Below are 21459 nucleotides of genomic sequence, written 5' to 3' on the forward strand. Positions count from 1 at the left end.
TTTGCAAAATGTAACAGATTGTTGTGTCATAGGGATGACAATCCCAGTCTTGAGTGAGGAGAGTGCTGTCCTCTGAAGATGCCGGCCACAGAAATTGGCGAAACGTCAGGAAGAACAACCTTCAGAACATGGCCAAAGAGCCCGAAAAACCCACAACAACTATCCACTTCTTTGCCCAAGTGGAGGCCTGTCTTTTCTCAATGGACCCATGCCATGATCTCTGCCTGTGAAATGGTGACAGGGTAGAAATAAGTGAGAGCTACCACCAGTAGACTATTCCACTGTTCCAATGGCTATCAGATTAGCATTTTCTGAAGTCTGCCCCCTGCAATAATCATCTTGCCAGTGATGCATATCAGATGACAAACAAAAGATAACACAAACATACAAAAACAACAGAGGGAAACAGAGGGAAGTGGCACTTTAAAGACTTACTGCTGTTTTAATGTGAGCTTTTGTGGATCATGTCCACTTCCTCAGACATGATGCATGTATTCCACAAATGCCTTGTTTTTAGAGAACTTTCCTCACGGATTCACGGCTGAAATTTCGCATTTCATTGCTGGCTCTGGCAAGAAGATGCAGCCCCTAATGGATTAAGGAAGGGCTATGGTGCTCCTCCAGTCATGGAGATTGACTTTCTGTAACTATAAATCATCCTTCTTGTTGACCATAAAAAGTGGCACAGGCCAAAATCCTATGTGTTCACATCAGCTTTGTGTAATTTGCCACAGCTAACTGATGAGATACCTCTTCTTTGTATAATCAGATGTATGACCAGGTATTCAACTGAGACTGGTCTTGGAGCCTCATCCATTAGTCGCAGTTAACTGCAGCAAGTTAGACAAGCCTTATGCAAATACCAGTCATTCTGACCTTGGTCTTAAAAAACCCTTTTTTTAAAAAAACTAAAATTCTTTTTACACACTTGGGGGCTCCCTAGTCATGCAGAAATTTACATGCAGTGGTAAAGAAAAAAAATCAGTGACAATTCTAGGGAGTCTTTAGGAGTAGATTGTTGCTGTTCAGTCCTTATTCTTTGTGACTCCAAGGAGTGTTACAGGAGCAGAGAGAAATGCATAAAGGAGAATGAATTGACTTGCTGGACCCTCTATCAGCTGACAGCATCTTGGGCTAAAGTTAGTTCTACCTGATTGGAATCCTAAACATATTATATAATGATATGCAATTACATGAATTTGTTTTTTTTAAGGTTGTCATGTTGTTGCGAAAGGCTAAGAAAGCTACCCCTCTATATCGATTGTATAGCAGCTCCCCCATGAAACAGGAGGATATAGACAAGCAGATAGGTAGACAACCATAGCTGTTTTTAGATCTATAGTAAGGGGTATAGCATATTCTATTACAGTATTAAGTTTTTATATGTAGGAAAAATGGGGGGGGGGACACAAAACACGACATATCTTCACACAGCCAAAGGTTTATTTCTGCAAATGTGATCCTCCTGGATGTTTCCAGGGTTATTTAATCTGATTTGAGAAGGCAGGGTGATGTTTAAGGATCCAGAATCTTTTTTCACAATACATCCTAAAACCTGCTCCAAAAAAGCTGAGGACCAAAAAGTTCTGCTTCCCTCTCTCTTCACCCATCCTAAACAACACTGAAAAACACACCCTAGAAAGTTGTGCCGTTTTGAAACTTCAAAGGGCTTTGTAGTTTAAGGGTGACACATTTTTATTATGGCATTATGATTTCATGGACCACAGCCTGCTTCACCAAAGGCATGAAATGTTACAGAGTGCGCTGTATTTCAGAAGTTTATGCCATAGCAAATTGGCTAGACGGAAATCCAGCCGCCAGCCCCAGCTTTTGGGGGGGGGGGGGGGAGAGAAACACTGAATAAATGGCTGAAAGGCAAGTTAAACCCTTGCGCAAAGTCCATTGATTTAATACATCTACTCCAGCTGGCACTAGCCACTGGATCCAGGCATTCACTGATCCTTAAGGTTCCACAAAAAGACCTTCTTTGGCTTCTTTTCGAAACAGTGCCCTCTGCTGATTTCAATCTTTCCTTCTTTTCGGCGTCCAGGTGGATCACTTCGCTCTCCTAAAATCCACCTTCAAATCCTTATCACTCCGGAGGGATGTGGAAATGCTCTTATTTAAACGTTCCACGGGGGCTGCGAGGCAATTCCTCCAAACGTGATTTCGGAGGCAGGGAATTCGCCCACTGGAATCAAAAGAGAAGCCTTGTTATTTATCGTAATTATTCAACAACGCAACGTGATCTGGAGCCTGCCTGCCTGGCCAGGTCGCCAATGGCCAGACTCGCGAGCAGCGGGACCAGCCAGCGCCTGGCGGGCCTTCGGAGGAGGAGAAGTGCTGGAAAGGGGGGGGGGGGGAGAGGCTTGACGTGTGGGGGGGGGGGAGCCGAGGGTGATTTGTTTGGCGCTCCGAGCCAATGGCAAACTTCGCCGTTGACAATATCCCCCAGCGGTGACGGAGAGGAGTCAGAGCAAAGCCTCTCCTCCCTCGGGTCCCCCCCCCCCACTCTCCGCCGCCGCCCGCCTCCACCGCACACCCCACCCCACCTCTGCCTTGCCCGCCCGCCCGCCTTCAAGGCAAGCCAGCCGGAGCTGCTCCCTGCAGAAGACGACACCGGCGCCTTCCTTGCCCCAGAGCTTCCATGGGCATCTTTGGGGCAGCCGCCTGGGCAAGAAGGCGCGCCGTCTAAAGTTACCCTCGTGGACTGCCCGGAGGGACGGGCGAGAGGGAAGCCGCCTCAGCAGCTGACAGGTAAGCAGAGTCCTGCTGCCGCCTTCCCGGATCCTTCTGAGACGCGGGAAGGCTCACGGGGCGGGTGCCTGGTCGCGGGGACGCGCTTTTTAAATTTTTTGCCTCATTGCAAAGGAGAGAAGAGACCGGAGGGACGATCTCATTTTAGTCATTGGAACGCCCCATGAAAAATAAATTGGGAACATTTGGGTGGCCGGGGGGGGGGGGAGGCGGAGAGAAGATGCAGAATTTCCCCCTCAGCTCTTTTTCAGCTCGGGTGGCAGATTTGTCACGCGGACTCCCTATTCGGACCTTAGGACATCTGGTTGAAAGCATCCTTCCCCCCCCCTCCACATTTATTTATTTCTTTATTTAAAATATTTTTAACCCGCCTTTCTCCTTAAAAAGAACCCAAGGCGGCTTACGACAATTAAAAGACAGTGTTTAAGTTAGTAACAATGAGTATACAATACTAAAAGGATCAATGAGTGCAATAGGAAAAAAAAAACCCTAACCAACCCATAAGCAATTAAATGCTGGTCTGCACCGTGAACTAACCAGGGTTGTAAAGATACACACCGTCAGGCGTTTTCTGTGGAAAGTCAGATTTCTCCTCTCTTCCCCCCCCCCTTAATTCTTGCGGGTGCTGACCTTTCGTTTTTCAATAGGCAAGTTGACCAGAGGCATGTAACTCTAAGTGACTCCAGTTTTACACCTAGGGCTGGTCCTGAACAAAGGGGTGGTCACAGCTGACTGCCTGAGAAAAGAGAAGTCACTGGTGGTTTTGAAAGTTGTGTGTGTGTATGTGTGTGAGAGAGAAGAGGGGGAGTGAGGGAGGAAAAGAGGGGAAGACAGAGAAGGAAATTAACAATTGGCCAGTCTCCTCTTTTTAAGCTCAGTGATGTGTTACTATAATAAAATCTCATGAAATACCAGTTCCACATACACAGGGCACAGTTTATAACCATCTGCTTTGGAAATGTGGACCAGTGTTTTGATCTGAAACACAGCATTGCAGTACCTGCAATGCATCTTTGGCTGTGCTCTTTCATTTTTGAATGAATGAGAGATTTACCAAGCTTTAGCCATTCATGTCAAGATTTCACAAAATTCCCATGTCTTCCAAAAATTGCAAAGGCACTTTTATTTTTAGCATGGGATTGTGCAAGTGGTTATATAACTGCCTGTGACCACCACATTGTAATCAGGACCAACCCTAGGGATTTTAAAGGACAAAATTAACAGCTCACTTAAGCTAGACTTTTCTTTTATTTCCAAGAGGGCAAAGTTCTGAAAAGAAAAGAAAAGATCGGAAATGTTGAGAAGCACTCATTTAGAAAGCCTCTTGAATAATGTAAGCCGAACCTGAATTCCAGCCAGTTCACATCACTATAGAAAATGGTTTTTGATGTAAATCTACAGGAATCCAAACAATGCCTTTGAATAAAATAGCAACAGGTGCATGATCCACTTGCTGTGCCTTAATTAGCACTTTGCATATCAAACCACATCAGTGCTACTGCATGTTAATTCACTATGAAATCTAACATCAGTTCAAGTTCTTGACTTCCCACCAGCACAAATACAATGCAAGCACTGTGTTTCCTTACTGGCTTTATTTATTTATTTATTTATTTAAAAAAAACTCTTGGATAAGGTTAGGAAACAAATATTGCCTTTAAAAATCATTGTTCTAGTTTGAAACATATACACTAAACCAAGCAAGGTTAATTTTCTTTCAGCTTTCTGTTCTCTCTCTCTCTGTGTGTGTGTATGTGTGTTTGTGTGTGTTTTATCTGTTTATTGTAAAGCTGAAGGTGGGGAAAAAAGTTAATCTCTTTTCAATGAAGTGTGATAGAGACATGTCCAAACCCATGCATAAACCACTTAAGTTTAAATGGCTTGCTTTTCCTGGTGCTCATACATTTTGCTTGAAAAATGAAATGCGGGACCAAGTGTATTGTCCTCTCTGATGTATTGGGAATCACCTCCAGGAAAGCAAGATTAAAAATTGACCATGAATACAAATCTCGGCTGGCCATGGATACTCACAGGAAGTATCAGTGGTAAGCCACTTGATGAACATCTGACATATCTTGAAAACCTGTCAGGCTTACCGTAAATTGGGAGAGACTTAATGGCACACAAAAAAAAGCAGTCCTGGAAAAGCCTTCACCTGGAAGCAGAGACTAGTTACCTACAAAGCACATCCATGAAGAAAAGAAGGGGATCTTGTTGGAAATACAGGCTACCTTGAAACATCAGGTTGTCTAATGTGTGGGAAGCAGGATACTGAACTACTTAGAGGAACCTCCAGCAGACCTGCTCTTTGGTAATTATCTCCATGTAATATTCCCACATGAAGGTGCTAGTGTGATTGTTTTAAAGCAGTGTTCTGTTTAATATGTCAAGAGGTTAAATTGCAAACAACTCTTACTACCTCCAATTTCTTGATAAAGACAGTTCTCTTTTGCTTAATTAAGCCTGTGCTAAAATCAACAACAGGGAGTTTTGTGGCACCATAAATGCTAACAAGAGTACTGAGGCAGATCCAGCATCTGCCTCTTGCGGTCAGAAGAGGAATCACACTGGGACTGATGGGTGTGTGTGCCTACATGTGTTTGATCTTTATCAATTGCCCCTCTGCCTGCAGTATGCTATCACCCCACCCCCACCCCCACCCCCTGCTGTAGAACAGGAAGAAAATGATGTACGCTCTATTCTGGAAATTTTCCTGTCAGCAGAAAAGAAGCTGAATCTAACCCAATTATTTTCTACTGGAAAAGACAAACAAAGTTGCTACTCTCTAAAATGATAATTAAGCAAATATATATATATTGTCTTCTTCCACATTTAACTAGGTGGTCGTAATAATTTCATTAATCATCTTCAGTAATCCAGAATAATATTATTGAGTCCAATAATGTGCAAATAATGTGGAATCTGCAACTGAAATCTTCCTTAGGTCTATTTTGCTGCATTAGATTCCCTATGAAGAAATGTGTTTGGTGGTTAAGGGAGGCTGACAAGTTGAAAAAAATCTAAGAAAATATTGTTGTGACCTGTTTTGAAAAAACAAATAGGAAAAGCTAGATTAGCTTTTGAATGCATTTCTCTCTCTCTCTCTCTCTCTCTCTCTCACACACACACACACACACACACACACACACACACACACACACAGAGAGAGAGAGAGAGAGAGAGAGAGAGAGAGAGAGAAAGAGAGAGAGAGGCTTGAATTACTATTGTTAGCCAGTATTGGGAGAGAGAGCAAAGAAAGTGAATGCGATTCACAAAGACCGGATGTGCGGCTATTATTCCAGTCTGATATCCAGCCAACTCAGGGCAGGTTCATATATTGTGCTGTGGAGATGACCTACACACAGTGATGAGCAGGAGCAAATGTCTGACTCACGGCTGCTTCACATTCATGTAGATCAGCTTTGGAAAATCTGGAGACCAGTTTTGGCCCTGTTTATGCCTCATCAGAAACATGATTTTCCCCCTTCTCCATCTCCCCTCCCTCCCTCCTCCATTTTCTTTCAAAAGCAGGCTGGAAGGTGACCACTAATTTTATTTTAAAAGGGAACTCCCTGCGTTTCCAGGAGTTGCAAATCTCTTTTTATTGTTATTTTTGGATAGTGTAGGAATTTAGAAGGGGCATGAAGATGAGGGGGAAGGCATTTGGCCCACTCCTGATGTAGAACTAACTCTTGTACAGATATGGCCTACTTCATTTGCAGGGGCACCTCACCCCAGAATTTCAATGGGTTCCCCCCCCCCCCGGTCTGGTCAGTAGCTGTAACTTGACTGGCTGTTTGCATGTGTCGTCTGCTTTATAAATTAATCTTGAGGAAAGGCAGCACAAGCCACAAGCCCTTTCCTGTGGCCCTCCATGCACAATACTCAGCAACTATACCATGTCTACATGGTTCAATTGTTACAGAGAAGAAGTAGACTTTAATATTGGAGATCGAGGGTAGATGCATGCCATCTTGTTAATTCCAACTACAGTGTTTCAGATAGAATAGACCGGGAAAACTATTTTCTGATAGTGTCAGTTTGTCATCTGATAAATGGCTGTTGACCGTAAGAAAATATATAAGGATCCTAAGAAACTGTCTCTGGTTCTCCCTCCACCACTACCTTTTTTGTGACATACACAAAAAAGACACAGCAGCAATAAAAATACTTAAATACTCCAGGGAGATTCTCAGTGACTCCTCTTTGCTTTAGCTAGCAGATCTGCAGGAAACTCAAGACAAATCCTGTGAATCTGTCTGCCTCAAGAGTTCAATCATTCAGTGATGCTGGCATGCACCTTGCCTGTCATTTGCCGCACACATTATAGGGAGCCAACATGGCTTATATTAGCAAATATACCCCTGGAATCTCCTGATCCGTAACCCACAGGATGGATTGTAGTAAGTCTAGACCCAGGAAAGGCAGAATTCAAATCTCAGCTCAGCCACTGACTCAGTAGATGTGACCTTGTACAAGCTATGCTCAGTCTCAGTTTCTCCTCTGTAAATAGTGGACAAGGAATGACCCATGTCTCTTTATGAAAGAAGTGTGTGACTGATAGAAAAAGATGCTTCTGCAAGTGTACACATACACACATGTGCAAGTGGGTGCTAAAGGCTGGCGTTAGTGTACATGTGCATAAGGGTCTAAGAAATTAAGTTGAGGCCATGTGGATCAGACCCAACATTCATTTAGTCCATCATCCTTTTTTACACAGGGATAGCTCAGGGAGCTGAGCGAGAGGTGACAACTTCACTTCCTCACTGTGCCTCCTAGAAGAGCCAGTCTGGGTAACCTTGGGCAAGCTGCACAATCCCAGAGTGCTCCCAGAAGAAGAGAACGGTAAACCACTTATGAGTACTCTACATCTAGAAAACCCTGGAAAGGGTCATCACATTATTTTTCATAAATAATCATAAACCACCCAGAGAGAGCGTTAAGCACTATGGGGCAGTCTATAAGCTATACACTTTGCTTTTGCTTTTAAGTCACTCTCTTTAAATATGTTGGTATCAACCAGATGACTATTGAATGCACGTTCATGCCATCAGAATCCAGTGGTGCAACTTTTGGCTTAGTCTCACACCTCATTTTTGCAAGGTTGTGGTATCTTTAAAATATATAAGAATCCCATCCAATGAGTTGATTTTGTATACTTACCTTCTAGCACAGAGTACTATATTGTCGTTCAATGTATCTGAAGGCCAATTATTTTGTCTTGGAATATGGAACTTTGCACACATAAAAACACATGTTCATGCCTGCATTTGTGAACACATATAGATTGTGTTTATCTGTTAGAAAGCATACAATAAATACAGGTTCAACAGGCCAGTCCTATGGATGTTTACCCAGAAATGAATCTCATTCAGTTCAAACTTTCACATTTAACTTGGGAGAGAATTCAGTTAATTCATAAGTCCCAATGAAATGGGACATGTGTCTGAGTCAGCTTACAAATCTGTTTGAACAGTGCTTTCAAAAAACCAAAAGGCTGAACACGTGCAGAAGTATTCTCTCCTTATTCAATCAAACCAACTTTCCAATTTTTGAGAATATGGTGGGGTGCGGGGTTGATAGAATGGCAAGGTTTTTTTTATGCTTTAGGATCTTGTGGCAGAGAGCTATAATAGGCTGCATAACTTTATGTATGCATGCACATACATATTGTTACATAGTAGCAGGTGGGATAGGACACTGCAGATGTGCAGTATGAGGAACTGGAATATCTAAGACAGGAAAGATAAACAGCTAAAGAGTGAGTACCATTGTACCACTCTCAGTCAGAGCTGTCCAGGGCAGAACTATCCAGCAATTTACAGTGGTTGGGGAAAACACTTTCTGCCCCTAAGGTCTTGGGGAATTCTCATATTTTTAAATATAAGGTGGTGAGATTCCTTTTCTTACTTTTCACCACAAAGAAACCTCATTGCCATTTTAAGCAAGGACTCAATAAATGATAACAGCCCAAGAGGCTGCTCCAGTTCCTCGGGGACAAAGCTATGCAAAACTCTTAGCCTTTAGTATTAAAAAGACACATCCCTACCCCAAAGTTGTTAAGAGTGAACATACTCTTCTATTTTTACATTGGACAGGCTATTCCGCAGCGGTATGCACGTGTGTGATCCTCAGCCCCCTCACAGCTTAATGACAAACTACAGGTTTTGTATGTGGAGGCTCCATGGTTCAATTACTTACACTTTCGATTCTCTTGGTTGTCTGTCTCTGTTTCATGCACACACATGCACAAAGCTACATCTACACTTGCTTTATTGCTCTCTCGTCATCCTCTGGGAGATGTCGCTGACAGAAGAAAAAAATAATACCATCATCACCACGGTTATATAGGATTGGGGCCGGCATTTTAATCTTAGTGTATAAGGCTGTGCCACCTGTTTGCATCCATCGAGCCTAAGCTATAAAGCAAGTTCTCCATTGCTTATTTCCTAGTACGACCACTGAATTCAGTTCTTCCTGGGTCTGAGGACTGTAGCCAGAGATTTTATCAGAAGTAATCAAAATCCACCCTTTACAATAACAAGCTTGTTTCTTTTGTTGTAATGATACGGCTTTTCAAGCTTTGAAGTTTCACTGGAAAATGTTGTATTGTGTTTTTTCCAAAGTAAAACAAAATCTGTCCTGGACATAGTCACCATTTTTTAAACAAGCAAAATCCATTACTTCAAGGGGATTGTTTGCCAGAATTCTGCAGTGTGTTTACTATGATAGAGTTAAAGGAAATTTGAAAGTCAAACTAAGCTTAGTAGGAAACTGATAAACATACATTGTACTTGTGGGGACACTGCCCAGCAGTATTGTGGAATTTACAGTTTCAGTTATTTAGCTGTATCCTCTACCTACCTACCTGCCTGCCTGCCTGCCTGCCTGCCTGCCTGCCTGCCTGCCTGCCTGCCTGCCTGCCTGCCTGCCTGCCTGCCTGCCTGCAATTGCACCAGATCTCACAAAAGTTGGCAAAGCTGTATGGTTTGCAGTATCTCATTTTGTGTGATTCCCAAATGACAGTATGCTCTATCCTATGGCTCTCATTGCCCTCCAGAGACATGATTTAATTCCTGGCACTGGTTATGAGGGTCAAGGTTTAAAGAGACAAAGTTGTAAACAGTGACTCTGGAACACTAAATGAGAATAACTGGGGTGTAGGCTCTTGGAAATGTTGATCTGGAAGAGGCACAGACAGCAATATATTTCAGATTCGTTTCAGGAGTTGGCTGGCTCTACTAATTGAAAACAAGGTCTTCTGGGAACTTGTGCTTATTACTGATTGTTTAGTTGTGCAATGACCAGTGTCTCTGTTGAAGAGTGCTTTTTAAGAACACAAGACAGCGGTCTTGCCAGCACTTCTCAGATTTAAATACATAGCATGAGATGGAGTGATGTTTGCATCCCAAGGTGAGCATGAATAGTTTCTTGTGAAAAGGGTCAAGGGAAGCTCTTCAGCTGCAGAAAAACTCATGTTGTGGATTGGGAAAAGTCAACATGCAACTCCTTCGACTGTTGTGATGCTTCCAGTAGCTCTTCATGTGAACTATAAAAGATAGAAAGGCAAACAGTGTAAAATGTGAAAGCATTTTGCGAACATTGTGATTATTTTGTCATTATCAAAGCAGAACACAGAAACTGACTACATTTTAAAAATTAAACAAACATCCAACCAAACAACATAAACCTCACACCATATTAAAATACAGTTGCATAATACGCCAGTGCCACCTTCACCCTCAGGGCTAGTATTAACGATATTTTAAAAATTCATTCAATCCATTTCCTCTCCAAAAATTCATTGTTTCTTCCCTGTGGTGCCTCACTTAACGATTATCTCGCTTAACGAATCTGCTTTACGATGGTTTTTTTGCGATTGCTATTGCGATCGCAAAATGATGCTCCTATGGGGAAAATTTGCTTCATGACGATCGGTTCCCTGCTTCGGGGACCGATTCTTCGCATTACGATGATTTCCAAACAGCTGATCGGCGGGTCGCAAAATGGTCGCCCGCTGTGCAAAATGGCTCCCCACGGTTTTTAGGACAGATTCCTTGCTTAACAGGCACCAGAAAATGGCCCCCCTATGGAGGATCTTCGCTGCACAATGAGGTATTTCACCCATTGGAACGCATTGAACAGTTTTCAGTGCGTTTCAATGGGTTTTTAATTTCTCTTGACGACAATTTCGCTTAACAGCAATTTGAACGTAATGGATTATCTTCGTCAAGTGAGGCACCACTGTACCCCTTCCCTCTCTGAAATAAATATTCCAGGAATACACACTATGTTTTCTTAAAATCGTTACTTTTTGATAGATCTCTTTTTATTTTCATATCACATGTCAATTTATCATTAATTGCCATATCCCATAATTCTCTATACCATTCCTCTAAATTAATTTGGTTATCATTTTTCCAATTTCTTGCAAATATTAACCTTGCTGCCATTATTAAAATTAAATCCTTATGTTCTTTCAACAATTGATCTTTCTTTCTTAAAGCCATTGACAGGGATATTTGAATATTTAATCCAGTTAAATATTCGGCACAGAAACGGCTTTGGTCGCCCTGTGTGATGACCTATTGAGGGAGGCCGATAGGGGCAAAGTGTCCCTGTTGGTCCTCCTCGACATCTCAGCGGCCTTTGATACCATTGACCACGGTATCCTCCTGGGGAGGCTCTCCGAGTTGGGAATAGGTGGCCTGGCACTGTCCTGGCTCCGTTCCTTCTTGGAGGACCGCCCCCAGAGAGTTCAGCTTGGGGAGAGAGTCTCGGCCCCGTGGAGCCTCAATTGTGGGGTTCCACAGGGGTCGATTATCTCCCCAATGCTATTTAACATCTATGTGAGGCCGCTGGGTGGGGTCATCAGGGGGTGTGGTGCTTCGTGTCACCAGTACGCGGACGACACGCAGCTCTACATCTCCTTTTTGCCAACTGCAGGAGAAGCCGTCCTGTGTCTTCAGCGCTGCCTGGGGACTGTACTGGAGTGGATGCAGGAGAACGGGCTGAGGCTGAACCCGGACAAGACGGAAGTACTGAGGGTGGGCCCTCCCACAGTTGGGGATTTGGGAAACTCCCTCTCCTTTGGGGGGGTGACTCTCCCTGCAAAGGATGGTGTCCGCAGCTTGGGGATCCATCTGGACCCGGTGCTCTCCATGGAGTCACAGGTGGCGTCGGTGGTCCGCACCGCCTTTTTTCACCTTAGGCGGATAGCCCAGCTGCGGCCCTACCTGGATGTGGGGGCGCTCACCATCTTAGTACACGCGCTCGTAATCTCAAGATTAGACCACTGTAATGCGCTCTACGTGGGGCTTCCTTTGAGGTTGCTGCGGAAATTACAGGTGGTGCAGAATGCGGCGGCCAGATTACTCAGTGGAGTGAAAAAATTCCAACATATTTCGCCCACTCTGGCCGCACTGCATTGGCTGCCCATCAGGTTCCGCATCGACTTTAAAGTGCTAACACTTATGTACAAAGCCCTAAACGGTTTAGGGCCTCGATACTTGGCAGAACGCCTACTCCCACCAAGTTCTACCCGGGTCACACGGGTGAGCCAGGAGGTGAGGTTGAGGAGCCTAACGCCGAGGGAGGCCCGAAAAGAGAAAACAAGAAATAGGGCCTTCTCGGCGGTGGCTCCTCGCCTTTGGAATAACTTACCTCCTGGTATTTGCGGAGCTCCCTCGCTGGGCACCTTTAAGAACTTATTAAAGACTTGGATGTTTCGGCAGGCCTTCTCACCAGATAGCTTTTGATTTTCTTCTCTCCTTTATTTCCCTACTTTTAATTGTTGTTGTAATTATGTTGTTTTATGTTATTGTATTTTATCTCTGCTGTTGGCCGCCTAGAGTAGTCCACCGCGACTAGATATGCGGGATATAAATTAAATAAATAAATAAATAAATAAATATTTCTCTTATTTCTTTAAACATTTGCTTCCATTCTTTCTTAATTCACGTAACCACCACATATGTAAATATGTCCCCTTCTCCTTTTTACACCTCCAACATAGTGATGATAATTTTTTATTTATTATATTTTACCAACATTAAATACCGCCTCCATATTACCTTATAACAGTTTTCCTTTATCCTTATAGATATTCTTCATAATTCTTTGATCTTCTCCTACTGCTTCTTTATCCAAATCAGGTTGCCACTGTGCTTTTAATCCTTGTGTATCCTGTTCAGTCTGAATTAATAATTTATATATTTGACTTACAGTTCTCTTTCTTTCTGTCTTTTCCTCTAATTTCAGTCTTTTTTCAATAATCTCTTTAAATTTTGTCATTTTTCTACTTTTCCCTTCCTTCCTTTTCCATTCCCTTGTCCACCTTTCTATTTGAATAATCTTAAAGCAGGAAATCCCCTCTTCTTCCAAAATCTCTTTTATATTTCCTTTATCTTTCATCTTCTCCATCCAATCTTTTATCCTATTTATCCCTTTATCTTTTAATATATTCTTAAAGGTTTTTTAAAAAGATTTTCTGGAAAATTCTTTAAAATCACAACCTGGAATAAGGGAGAAGTCAGTGGGCTCAATACAGCCCTAAACCTTTTCCAATTTTCTAACATATTTTTAAGGAAAGGGTTAGTAATCTTTTAAATCTCTTCTCTAATCTTTTCTTTGAATAATATACTTTCATTTTTTTTCTTCCTTACCCTGCATTTCTGTTTCTGTCCAAATTAAATTTTTATTGGTTTTAATAATATCTGGAATATATCTCTGAGTTAATTTGCTATATAATATAATTTTAAATTGAGTAATCCAAAATCTCAGTTTTTTTGTGTTGGTGAAATACCATAATTTCTTATTAATCCTCACCTGTTTATAGCCATTACAATAACAGTTTATCACTGTCTGCCATTCTTTCAATTGTTTTTCTTTAATATTTATGGGAAGCATCCAAAATATAAAGTTTAATTTAGAAATAATTTTCATTTTACATAATGGTACTCTACCAAACCAGAAAATCTTTAATTTCTGATAATCTTTTATCCATCCAGTGATCTCTTTTTTTCAACCTCTCCAAATTTATTTTAGTTATATCCTGTAAGTTCCAGGTAATATTAATCCCTAAATATTTAATAATATTTCCCATTTTTCCTTCAAATATTATTTTCATTCTTCTTTTCTGCTTATCCGACTGGGTTAACAATAAACATTCTGATTTTCCCCAATTTACTTTTAATCCCATTATGTCCTCTAATTCCTCCAAATGTGATTTAAACCTCTCTGTTGTTTCTATTGGATTTTAAACTATTAATAATGTGTCATCTGCAAACAAATTTATCTTACTATTTTCTTTATGTTCTATCACTATAATCTGTTCATCATCTCTAATTATTTGTGCCAATAGTTCTTTTATCAATGTAAATAATATTGGAGATAAGGTGCAACTTTGTCTTGTACCACAATCAAGGTGTATCATCTCAGTTGTTCCATTATTAACTATTACTCTAGCTGTAGTCTGTGAATACCATTGGTGAATTATCTGCCTAAAATTAGGTTCAAACCCTAAATATTTAATTAAAAGCTTTAACATATCCCATTCCACTGAATCAAATGCTTTAAATATATCTAACAATAGTACTCCAACTTTAGAGTAGTTTCTTTAGCTAAATGCATTAAATTAAGGACCCTTCTCATTAAATCTGACATTTGTCTACCTTGTATAAATCCATTTTGATCTTTTTACTGAATACTTGGGTCTTTTTCTTTGGTTTGGATGAGAATTTTAAAGTAATCATGCAGAAGGAGAGGAAAAGGGTCATTTTCTGACTCCAGGCTAGGAGATGCCTATAGAATCCTGGATGGATCTTCTGCCAGTTTTAGATTTATCTGAACAGCTGGAACTGAAAAGAATTATAGTCCATGCAGGTTAAGTGTACAAACACAATATGGCTCACTGGCACTAGTGACACATGCCTTAGTTACATCCTGGCTGGATTATTGTAACACACGCTACATGGTGCTACCTTTAGAAAGTGTTTGGGAACTTCGGTCCAAAATGCTTCCAAACTGTTAACTGGGGCTGGTCACAAGAATCACATAACTCTCTTCCACTGTCTGCCAATCCATTTCCAGGAACTATTCAAGGTGCTGGTTTTAACCCATAAAGCCCTGAATGTTTGGGTCCAAGCTATCTCCAAAACTGTACCTTTATGATCCTGCCCGGGGGTTAAGATCATCAGGGGAGGCCTTTATCTCGTTCCCACCACCATCACATACACATATGGTGAAGACCCAGAAGAGGGTCTTCTCTATTGCTGTTCCCAGACTCTGGAACTCCCTCCTCCTCTTTTCTGGCCCCATCTTTGGTGTCCATCTGCTGCAGACAAAAAACCTTCTCTTCATTAATGGGATGGTTTATATTTTGTTGCTTCCAAATCTTTTTTTGGTAATGCTTCTGTGAATGTTTTTCATATATTATTTATTATTTTTAAATATTTGAATAATTTAGTGTTTTTAACTTTTGATACTATGTTTTTAATGATGCAAGCTGCCTTGGGTCATTTTAAAGGAAAAAAGTGGGGTAAAATATTTTAATTATATAAATGTGTTCACATGTTTAGTTCATTTCCTCTAAAGCACTGACTTAAGGCTACTTAAAATATGATTTTAGAAAACCAAAGCAACTGACAATACAATGGGTTATAATATTAAAATATTATTAAATATTTAATATTGTTAAAACAATTTGAAATATTTCAAATTTGAAATAAACCCAATTACTCTGGGTTTATTATGATGCAAACTGATCCAACATTTCCTGACTACATTTATTTTAAGTGTTGGGGAAACTACATTTATTTTAAGTGTTGGGGAAACTCACACTTTTCTTCAAGGAAGAAGAATTGTTAGGAGGTTTTTTATTTTAAACCATTCTACATCACACTGTTTTGGACCTACTTTTGGTTGTGTGAATGGCTGTGTCATTGCATTCTGTGTGCAAGGTTGTTCCCTGTCCTGATGTCTTGGTGATGAGTTTGAGGTGGATGCAGGATGCTGCTCCATTGAGAAATCAGCAGTTATGTCTGCTGTATGAACTTTTTAAATTCTTCTTAATAATTTTTCCTACTTTAGCACTGTAGCCACACAGGCACAGCAGCCTTGCTGGCTCATTATTGATATAAGGTTTGCCTTCCATCTGGTGACTTTAGCTTCTCTGTACAAACACTATGCTGGCTCCTTTTCCCCCTTGCTTTTTCTTTTTCTTACATCTGCATTCTTTCTGGGCTAGATTTTTTTTTTTGCTGTCTTTCTTTATCGTTGCATTTGCAAGCTTTGCCAGCTTATTATACCGAAAGGTGTATAGTTAATAGCAGATTGCCAAAGGATATGAAAGAGAAGTTTCAAAAGTAGAAATATACACTATCTGCAACATTGATGCAGTAGTATGCCACTTAGAATTAAAAAGAAAAAAACTCTCAAAAATTCAAAGAAACAAAACAAAACAAATGCAACTTTTGGAAAAACTTAAACTCCAGACAAGACCATTATGGACAACGTCAGAATGCATGCAGATTCAGGAAGGACCAATTGGCAAATCAAAGTGCCAACCTGGGTCTATACTGTATAAGGCAATATAAAATGGTGTGGTCCCCTGCAGCAAATTAACCTGGTTCAGTTGAGCTGCCCCAATTGGGAACAGTGACACAAAGAGCATGTGACACAACTTGATACAATAACACCCCAAGAAACTCAAATTTAACTCGGGATCAGTTTTCATCTTGATTTTGATTTTTGTATAACTATTATGTCTGATTTTTTAGAAGTGTTGTGTTATTGTTTTATTGTGTTTTTTTTTTTTAAAAAAATTATTATTATTATATTGTAAACTGCCCAGAGTGGCCTTGCAGCCAGATGGTCAGAATAAAAGTTGAATGAATGAACGAATGAACAAACGAACGAACAAACAAACCAACAAATGAATGATGGTCCTTCAGATAGAGTAGACCTATAGGGCTTTATAGATCAAAATCAGCAGTTTGAATTGGGCCTGAAAATGGATGAGTAACCAGTGAAGTTGTTATAATAGGAATCCCTATAGCCATCCCCAATGAACAGGCTGGCTGCAGTATTCTGAACCAACAGAGGTTTCTGCAAAGTCTTCAGAGGCAGCCTATCTACTACATATTACAGTAAACCAAGTGAAGTGTAACTAAGGCCCATGTTACCATCACTAAGTCAGACACCTATGGCATATTAGCTGTAATTGTGCAAATGTTCTCCTGGCTGATACTGGAACCTGAGCATTCAGGAGTACACCCAAGCTGTGAACCTGAATTTTTACATTACAGTGTGATCTCATTCAGCAGAAGCTGAATTCCAAGCTGTCTCTGACACAATGTTAGGTTTCAAGTCCAAGACCTTATATATTGGCAAAACAGTTAATTACTCTCTGAGCTGGAAGTAGATTTAGACATATTAGAGTAGTAGACCCATTGAAATAATGGAGCTTAAATCTTATGCTCTTAATTAGAGGTGCACCAGAGTGCACCTTTGATATTGTGTGACTTGTCAAAACAACATTCTGTAAGCCATGTCTGATAGAAGAAGGCAACCCAAACAAAAAGGTATAACTTTCAAATACGTTTTTGAAATCAGAACCATATTTGGCAAAGTACTTTTACTCTGTATGGGCATGTTCTGTGCCAAATTTGGAAATGGTTGGGCAAGTACATTTGAAGATTTAGTTTATGATTTAAGAAACCTCCCCTATCTCTTATTAACATGTTTTGCTGCCATTTTTTGTTAACTTGTAGTGAGTTCACTAGTTATTTTGCAAATGTCTTTCACTGCTTCCTCAAAAGGAAATGATTCCTGCTATAAGCATTTCTTTATTTGAACTTGATTTCATCTGTCATTTAGAAGATAAGGGACATTAAAAAGGCTTATTTTATATAGGGAAATTTTCTGCTTGCACATGCTCACTAGAGTTATTTTGTATCTATTGCCCAGACCTTTTGCTAGTAGTTCAAGAAACTAATGAGCCTCATTGAGGTGAATGGGGCCACCTTCTAGGTAAGGTGTTTGGTTAGAATTCAACATTCACACAGGTATATGTCTTTGAACAAATAGATATACACAGAAAGTAGCCACAGGGAAAGAAAAGGGGAGGAGAGAGAGAAAGAGAGAGATACCATAGAGAGCCAAAGGGATAGAGAGACATCATGGAGAAGAGAAAGAAAGAGGAGCAAAAGGAAGATAGAGAGACAATCTATGAGGATAAGGAGAGAGAGTCAGACAAGGAAAGAGAAAGAGATGAGACAAAGAGAGAAAGAGAAAGCAAATAGAGGTAGAGAGGGGAAGCAAGTAGTGGGGAGAGGGGGGGAGCCACAGAGTGAGAGAGGAAAAGAGAGGAATCACAAAGATAAGGTGACACAGAGAGAGGAGGGGAGGATAGAGAGAGAGAGAAAAAAGGAGTGAGAGCAAACAAAGAAAGAGAAAGATAGGGGAAAAACCAAGGGAAGGAGAGAGCCAGAAAGAAAGGAGGTAAGGTGATTGGGCCAGAGAAGAGGCAGGAGGAGTGGGCAGGTGAGGGGGAAGAAACCATTGGCAGAAATGTTCCTTCTGAGCTCATGTGCAATGAGTATGGTGGTGCTGGTTATCATAGAATCATTCATTAAATGATAAAATCAAATAGACTTTCAATTTTAAATAGATGTTTAATTTGTTCTACTTGTTTAATCTATGTAGAAACATAATATTCTTTCCAGAGAAACAAACAGGGTATTAAAATATTCTTCTGATATTAAAGAGCAAATAATATTACAAATTACAATTGATATTTATTAAGAGTGTGTGAATGCTATCTGATCCAATCCTTATTTGAATAATTGATGTGCAAATCAGGACTGACCCAATCCAAGCTGGTTTGTAGATTGCCTGAATTGAGTTATTATCAGGTTTCTGTAGCTATTTTTGTTTATTTTATGTTTTTGAATCAGAGAAATAAAGAGGAGGATAGAATATGGTGGTCAAGGATATAGGGATGCTATACAGCACTATCAGCTTTGAAAATGTGGTGGACCTTATATAAGCATAGCTCCTACCAACCCTATTCTTTCCTTCTATCACCTTCCTCAAGAACTGTGCACTCTTGCCCAGTTTCTGTCCACCCTTCAGCAACCAGTGGGAGAGGGATAGAGCTACTTTGACCAATCCAAGCAAAGCCCACATAAGCAACAGTTGTCCATCCCACATTCAAGTGCAGTCAATCTGAAGTGTAGCAAAGACACAGTGCACCTCCCTGAGAGAGGCAGAGCTTCGTTGCGGTGCAGCCAGCAGCTCCTGGGAATAGCTCCAGAGAAAAACTGGAACCGCCTGGTCTGGGGTCCCTCTAGAAATGGGGGATCAAAGGGGAGACCAGGAGATGTCTCTCTCAATCAGTTGGTGAGCATCAGAAAGAAGAAGATTGGTCAGCAACCTGATATTTCTCCCCTCTGAAAGTTCACCTGAGCACAGATCAGCTGCGGGAGCCATTTTGGCAGAGAGCTGTGAGCAACTCCACCCCCACCCCCAAGGAGAGGAGAACAAGTAATATGGCATTGAAATATACAGTAACAAAGTAAGTTGAAGCCTTTGATTTATGAACAACCCCATTAAGATGAAAAAGAAATTAGAGTGAAAATACTTGGCTGAAAGAAGATAAGGAGCGGAGAGTTTTGCTTACCAGCCTGCTTCTTCAAAAATGAAACTGATGCTTAAACAGCAGGCTGGTTCAAGGCTGAAAGAGAGACAGTGAGACAGGAAAATCTTTTGTTTCTGGAAAAACCCCCAGAGTGAAATACCACTGGTCAGGTTTTAAGAGACTGAAACGTTGTGAATGCTGTTTAGCCTGGATCTTTCTTTATAGACTGTGTGGGACTCTGATAAAAGAAGCTTGCTGGGTTTCTGGAGAAGGAGGAATAAGCTTTTGGAAGCAAGGAAATGGACTGTGAACCATCAGCGAGAAGACACAACCGTCTACAGTGAGGAGCTAGGAAAACCAGGATTGGAGTTTGACGAATTATAAAGATATCTACTGGAGAGACTGACCCCCTGTGTCTGCTGTTTAGTCTGAATTCTTTTTGGCTGGACTGTGTGGGACTCTGATAATATTGCTCCGTTTCTAATTTAAATTGTTGGGCTAAAAGTTGCTTTATATACTATAATAACTGTGTAACGATAGGAGGAAGTACCTAGGGGAGGTTTATGATAGTGGGTTTGGTTTGTTGATAAACTCAAAATTTGGGAATCGGGGCACAAAAATCAGATAAAGAATGGCAGGTTAACATGCAAAAGTTAATAATAACAGGATTTCAGCAGGTAAATGAGCGTGTCAGCCAGATGGAAGAAAGAGAAGTTATCAGATGTTAAACAACAGTTAAATGAAACTGTATTAGCTCCAGAACTGCTTTTATTGAGTGTGATGCCAGATAACATAGATGGGATAAAGAATTATCCAGTGAGCTATTTAGCTACTACAGTCAGACAATGTTATGTTAAAAATTGGTTTACTGTTCTGGATTCATCCTTCTCTTCCAAAAATTGGAAGAAAAAAGAGACACAGAAACAAGAGGAGCGTACTGAGAAAATATGGGAAGTGACAGAAATGGATACTTTTTTAGGTGTGCTGAATGACTGTCCAAGGCAGAAGGAAATTAGCTGGAGGGTAACCAAATAGTTAAAAAAAAATTCCATCTCCCCCACTCCCTTTTTACTTTCTGTATTCCCTATCCTATTCCTATTAGTTAAAAAAATGAAAAGCAAGAAAATTCTAGAGCACTGGTTCTTAACCTTGGGTTACTCAGGATTTTTGGACTGCAACTCCCAGAAGCCTTCACCACCAACTGTGCTGGCTGGGGTTTCTGGGAGTTGCAGTTCAAAAACATCCGAGTAACAAAGGTTAAGAACCACTGTTCTAGAGCACAGACAGCCTGATAAGCAATGTACCTTTTCTTTGCCATGCAAAGAGGCTTTGTTAGATTATGGGAAATAGAGTCCAGTGTGGTTGATATGAGTTTTCAGGAGAGATTTTGACTTTCATTGGGTTTTCAGTTGTCAATCAGTTGCTTTTGAACTTTCTTTTGCTATAACAACTAGTGTCAATTATTTTTGTTCCAATTTTAGCATTCTTAAACCTAGAAATGCTGGAGAAAAATTAAGCAATTTGCAGAGGTGTGCAAATAAATGCAAGCACAATCAGGAGTTTCTTGACCTTCTCTGGTAGCATAAAAATATCCCTACTGGATCTTGTTTGGACACTTTCCTCAAAGCCAATGCACATTCCTATCATCAGTATGTTTTCTAGGAACTGATTCCACAGATAATATTATCTTGATATTAATGGAAAGAAAGTGGGTATTTCTATATAGCAATGTCATCTTTTCTGTTTAAACAAGGGAAATAACAACAGTAACTTGCTGTCAAGTCAATTCTGACTTACTGCAGCTTTTGCCAGGGCTTCCTAGGTATAAACTACTCAGATTCTTATAATTCCCTTCTTCTGGGGCTGTTTCAGGACTCTGTAGCTTGTCTAAGGCCACACAGGTTGGTTCCTCCTACACGTCACAATAGGGAATTGAACTCCTGGCTCTGGTGCCCCATCTCACTGAGCTATCCAGCTGTTTCACTCTACTCAAACTTAGTTAGGTTTTTTGTTTTGTTGGCTATTTGCAGGTTTGAGGGGAAATGTCTTTTCAAGGTGATGAG

General features: G+C 40.7%; 1 protein-coding gene across 1 annotated transcript in view; it reads left to right on the forward strand.

Moving 5' to 3' along the window:
* The first annotated feature begins 2579 nt into the window (after window positions 1–2579).
* The window catches only part of GREM2 (gremlin 2, DAN family BMP antagonist), a 44662-nt gene continuing 25782 nt past the window's right edge, over window positions 2580–21459 (forward strand). Inside the window, exon 1 of the mRNA XM_020787337.3 lies at window positions 2580–2757. The gene's annotated coding sequence lies outside the window, so the exon portion shown is untranslated. The remainder of the gene's footprint in view (window positions 2758–21459) is intronic.

Source organism: Pogona vitticeps, chromosome 1 (genome assembly GCF_051106095.1).
Source record: "Pogona vitticeps strain Pit_001003342236 chromosome 1, PviZW2.1, whole genome shotgun sequence".
Lineage (NCBI taxonomy): Eukaryota > Metazoa > Chordata > Lepidosauria > Squamata > Agamidae > Pogona > Pogona vitticeps.